Source organism: Cryptomeria japonica, chromosome 4 (assembly GCF_030272615.1).
Source record: "Cryptomeria japonica chromosome 4, Sugi_1.0, whole genome shotgun sequence".
NCBI lineage: Eukaryota > Viridiplantae > Streptophyta > Pinopsida > Cupressales > Cupressaceae > Cryptomeria > Cryptomeria japonica.
In genome coordinates this window covers 602169605-602175818 of record NC_081408.1, presented here as the reverse complement: position 1 = coordinate 602175818, position 6214 = coordinate 602169605, and the positions used below count along the sequence as shown (strand labels likewise).

Below are 6214 nucleotides of genomic sequence, written 5' to 3'. Positions count from 1 at the left end.
TTCAGCACTTGAAATCCAATGGTTGCCCTCCATGTATTTAAAATATTTTTGCAAATGTTTATTATTTGTCCACCATGTTGCCTTTGCTGCACCCATGCTAAATGGAATTTTGGCACTCATTCTTTACATTGTGGATTTGTTAAAACATGAACAGCAAATAAGAAGGAAAAAAAAAAATTATATTTGACCAATTAGATTGCAAAATAAATCATACAGTATTGATGATGCCTACTCTGGAGTCTGGGATGCTCCTACATCAAGGGAGGACTAATATGCAGCCATCAGACTGCATATTGATTAATTAAAAATAACAGTTTTTTTAATTTCAGTTAATTAATAAAGCAGTCAAATGTGCAGTCTGATGACTGCATAGACGAGTCAATTTAGATAGATTTTCTCGTAATTAGCAGTTTTTTAAGACTATTATGCCCATGGTATCAATCAAAAACTTTTTTTCTATTGATTTTTTCTATCTCACAGATAAAAAAAACTACTGATATTTATTTGTGCATGTTCATGTGTATAAAGTTGATTAATTCTTGCAGATCTAAATTTCCACTGTCAGGAAATAAAATTTCATCTTCATCTTCAATAATTTTTGAGATATTTAAATCAAATATATTTCTAATTAGATGAAATTATAGTTTGTTAGATGCTGTCTCTGGATTATACTGTGTGCAAGTTTTTTTATCAACGTTTCGGATCACACTCTATGATCTATCATCAGAATGAAAGAGGGCTAAGAAATACATAAGATGATGAATCATTCTAAAGATGGATCACATAGTGTGATCTGAATTATTGATTAAAAAAACTTATATGCGGTTTAATCCAGAAACAACATCTAACAAATTATGCATTGTGGAAATCTTATATCATTAATTGAATTAAGTTACCAAATATCCAGTTATAACAGTAAAAAATTTGAAAAGAAGACCTTAGATTACTTGAAAGGAACTAAATACAAAAATACAGAAACTAAAGGAATAAACTGGATAAGCTATAAAAAGTAGATTACTTGAAAGGAACTAAATACAAAAATACAGAAACTAAAGGAATAAACTGGATAAGCTATAAAAAGTAAAATTCCCAAATCACATTATGTAAGCTATTCATGTTAATCTGTGTATAAAATGGTTCTTGAATTCTAATCTTCCAGTCAGGTGTTTATATACATCTATGTGTCTTACTAAGCTCCATTAGTAAGATAAAAAGTCTTTAAAAATGAGTTTCTTATTGAAATCCTCAGTTTAGGTTTTTTTGCTTTTAGTTAAAGAAAGAAAAGTATTATGAAAAAATCAACTTAACTCGGAAGCATTAACAATAATTATTCCCATTTTCAGAGCATATCATTAATTTTTTTTGCACACCATAAGAGCAAAAAGCAAAAACAGAATTGAAATGTATCTTTTTCCTCCCAAGGAACACAAACAATTCAATGGCACAAAGGCAACCTGATGTAAAAGTTTGGATATACTTTATTTAACTCCAATAAAAATTTCATTAAATCCATAGTCTTATCTCTAAGTAATCACAAGCTATAGCTCTTTTTATGGCTTTTTCAATTCTGTAACCAGCGTTCCATCCAATGCCCATAAAAATCTGTTTCTGCTCACTTTTCACTAGGTGAAATCTAGTTTTTAAGTGAGTTTCAGGCCTTGCACCTGAATAAATCTTAATAAGCCTTGCCAATGGTACCAAGAGCATGTATGTCTAGCAACATAAGTAAACATGACAATCTTCCAGAATGCTGTCAACCAAATTTTTAGATCTGCAATCTAAATGGGATTGGCAGAACTCATGCCAACTATCACAAGGGTCTGTAATCCCCTGGAAATATTTCTTTCCTTCTCTTAAGAAAGAGTAATTATGGCAGGGTTGAAACAAGTACAAAACCACTGAAATTAAGTATATATGTGGTCATTATAGCACATAATAGGTTGAATTCTGACAATTTCTGTAGAAAACTTGTCTTTCTTTCAAAAAAATTTTGGAGTTAATCAAATTCCAATATTGGGTTTTTCTCAAACATCTGAAAGTTACCATTTATACATATTTTGGAGCTAGATGTTAGTACATTTTACAGAGGCTACTGTGATCAATCAATGAGAGACAAAATTTGATGATAAAAATGTGCTTAACTAAAACTAATTTGGACTTGAGAAAAAGAAGTTCTAGCAAAATCCAAACTATAAATCATCCATCCCAAACACAAGGAAGTCTTAAACATTATGCTTATTGAATTAGTAGCATGGTACAGTGTTGAATATTTCCTGCCGTTCCTGAACAAACTGAGGAACATGTCTTATTGTACATCGGAGAACAAAAACACACGAATAATCTAAACCTTAATTTGAACTGAAGCAGAGCATTTAACATTTTCATTTGAAATAATATCAAATGATATATATTTCGAAGGTAGGCATGTAGCTTCTTTAAAGCTGCATAACAATTTGAACTAAAGCAGAGCGTATTGACATATATGCATATGCAAATTCAGAACTGCAAATTTCATTAGTCTAAAAGAAAACAATCTCATAGACGAGATCTTGTTTTAGATATGATGTGTTTATTAATCATCGTGGAAAAATCAGAAATAATATGATGGTCAATCTTATTTACCGGTGGAGATACTTCAATATACCATTGTTCTTACTGCTTCAGTCAATATTCAATATTTCTCAAAAACTACGCCTGAAAATTGAAAAAACACAAAATCAAACCCTTAATTTTGATACACAAGTGAACAAATTACAAGAAACAGTTTGGAACTAGTATTCACACACCTGAAAGTTTTGGGAAATCGAAGCTCTAATACCCAATGGATCTTCCCAACTCCTTTATAAAGTTCCCGTTTTACTTTCTTCAATAAGGTCCCATAGGTTTTTAATGACATCCGTCTGAAAATACCAAAACCAGAACAACAATGAGAAAAAGTGAAACATTAGTGATTGCAAAAATGTTTTTTTGTAAAAACTTACCTTGTCTGTAAATCTGCAAATGTCCTCTCCTGTCTCAACGGATTTAGTGCCATTCTCCACACAAGGGTTTGATCTGTTTCTTATCATCTTCTCTCTCTACTGTGGAAACATGCTTTCCCTCCTAGTATTTTATTTTACAGAAAGATATATTCAACATCAAGCATTAGGGTTATATTATGGTGTAAAACCTCGATCACCATAAAGTCACAAAGCTATCCAAGAAATCTTATCTTCAAAGATAAGATAATTATATCCATATCCCCCAAAAAATATAGGCATGGAAAAATATAATGTTAAAAATGGAATGGTATTCATTCAACTTACACATTTTCAAATATAAAAAGTCTAGATTCAATCTAGAGAGTTTGGAGTGCATTCCATAAAGCTCAAAGTGCATGTACATCATGTTTTATAATATTTTTTATATAAAATATATGCAATTTTAGACAATTCTAGAAGGATTAGAGAGTGCAAATGTACATCATGTTTTATAATACTTTTTATATAGAATATGTGCAATTTTAGACAATTCTAGAAGGAATAGAGAGTGCAAGTAAAGCTAGAGGGAAAAAAATCACTAAAGTAAAATGAAATGTAAATAAATCATATTGTTGGATACGTCAAAAATTCTTGCTATATTGAAAAATCTATCATAAGGTCATTTCCTACTAAATTTTGGAAAAGAAAAAATGTTTGAAAGAAGCAATCATTTAAGCACAAATTATTGTACGAGCAAATTCATTGCATCTTCATCCCTCAAAAGGAAAGATTCAAGCATCTTTAATCCTCATAAGCAATGAAATCTTAAAGAAAGTCATACAAGTTTATAAAGAGACAAAATAATTACCCCTTAATCTCGTAGTAATGGTAGCATTTAAAAATGAATCAAGCATGAGTTTGGTTTTATCAAACAAATCTAATAAGTATGGAGCTTTTAAGGATTATTGTGATTGGTCTCAAGACATAATGGGTGTGAATAAACTTTTCATTATGCCAAAACGAACCTCAAGCTACAAGGTAATTGGAACTTAGAGGAATGTGGAGGTTGTGTAACGTTCACCCATATGATAATTATGGCTTTATCTTGATGCTTCTATATAACTAGATCAAAGGTTATATTGTGTTGATTATGACAAGATGTCATTGTAGAATGGACATGTGCTTTCTAGGCTATACGTTTTCATTTGTAATTATATATTGTGTTAGCTATGATTTCCATTGTCAAAATTGATGCTTCAGCTTGAGTATTTAGGATACGTATAGATATTTAACCAATGGAAAGATGTAGAGAAAAATGACATGGATTCACTAACCTTCTCACCTTGCCTAGTCCATATGGCTGAGTTAGTGACCTTGTGACTCTTGTGGGTATATTTTGGATCCTTGCGTTTTGGGTAAACTCATTAAGTGTATGTTTTTTTGGCATGTGTATATTTAACTCTTGATTTAACTTGTATTTTAGTAATTTTCATAATGCTTGATTTGGATTGTTTATGAATATCATATGTTTATTTTACATGCCTTTGTAAAAATGTCTTATGCATTTTAGTAATGTGAACATTTAGGAAATGAAATAAGCTAATTGAAATTATTTCAAAGTAAAATGCATTAATCAATTGTATGAAATTGTTATATTAGTACTTTAAAAGGTATTTTACTTAGATCATTTGATCAAAATGCTAAGTGAAATATCTTATGTAAATATTTACTAAAAAGATCTAAACTAAAAATATCTATTTGGGAAAATAACTTGTTGAGTGTGAAAAGAATAAGAAATAACTTTAGAGTTGTGGTTTTTGAGTGAAAAGGGAAAACAAAATGGTTTTAGTTATTTTTGTTTTTCTCTATTTTCCTTTTGTGTACATTTATGATTTCTTAGTTGCAAAGATTTCTTGTGCATGGCTTGAGATTACTAAAGGCTTTGAAGTGAGATCAAATCTCAAGAAATTTTACAAGGTTGCTTGTGTTGTATGAAATAAAAATCTTCACTTGACATAGAGGATCAAAAGTATTATTTTGGTTATTTTTTCTACATATACTTACTTGGATTCTTGTTTTGAACATGTCCACACTAGATGGTGGGATATGGTTTTCAATTCATAAGTTGCAATTTGAACAAGAATCTTATCTTAACTTTGTGTATTTTTTTTATGCATTCATTTTTTGAATTTTCAAATTAGTGCCATTAATTTGGTAAAATTTCTTCAAAATCCTATGTGATTTGAAACGTTTGATGTTGTGCTTTATAGGCTCACAAGGGTATTATTATTTTTTGAAAATTGAAGAAATTTTTAAGCTTCCATCAATAGTGAATGTGATTTTTGCTTGATTTTGAAATTGTAAATTTTAAATTCAAAATCTTGTGAAATTGTTCTAATTTATGAGATGAAATGTCTCACTATGGAAATGTCATTTCATATCTCTTAGATAAAAATTTCATGATTTTTGGGCTCACTAATATTAGATTATTTATGGACACGTGGTATTATGTATTGAATGGTGTGTGGAAACCATGTGCAACCCTTGTGTAGTTTATTTGGGTGTCTTTTTTAAGACCATAGAACAAGTTGTGTGTGATATTGGTTGTGCTTGAAGTGTATCCAAGATCAGATGAGTAATTAGAGTGTCATAGGAACCTATTACACTTGATGATGGTAATATAGTTGGGAGGTGAGTAATGTCCGCCATTCATCCCCTTGTTGGAAATATCTTGTGAGCTTACAATTCGGTATTCTACTTAGTTTACATTTATGACTTAACATTATGGAAAGATTGTAATCATATTATGATTATATTTACTCTTGTATTTTGATCTCGGTTAATGCCCATCCTTCTATTATTTTTACGTGGGCTTGCAATTGTAATCTTTTTAAGTTTCATGCTTTGGTTAAAAATAATGTTTACATGTAATTAGTCTTATGATCTTGACCTTTAGAATGATTAATTGTGAAGTATTGCAATAGTATTTTGAATGTAAGCAATCTATATTTGGGGCAATGTCATTTCATTGTAATATGTGTATTTTGTTATTTGAGTTATTTTTGTTTATTGTCATATAAATGATTTGGTATGTTTGGAATAATCCTAATAATAATATGAGTAGAACTATTTTTCTTAAGAAATCAATGTTATTGTGTTGTGTAGTCAACATTATGTTAGAGGTTAAATTAATCATTTATGTTTAGTTTTTGTTTGGTTTGTCGTGGGTCCGAACCATTAGTGCTAACATATCT

The 6214-nt window shown here is 29.9% G+C and overlaps 1 long non-coding RNA gene across 1 annotated transcript; it reads right to left on the bottom strand.

Annotated features, from left to right (window-relative positions):
• Nucleotides 1-1455: 1455 nt before the first annotated feature.
• Nucleotides 1456-3153, bottom strand: LOC131061065 (uncharacterized). The gene is made up of 3 exons (XR_009110484.2): nucleotides 2982-3153; nucleotides 2787-2900; nucleotides 1456-2694 (listed from the first exon to the last, which is right to left on the bottom strand). It is a non-coding gene; the product is annotated as an uncharacterized LOC131061065 (long non-coding RNA).
• Nucleotides 3154-6214: the final 3061 nt, after the last annotated feature.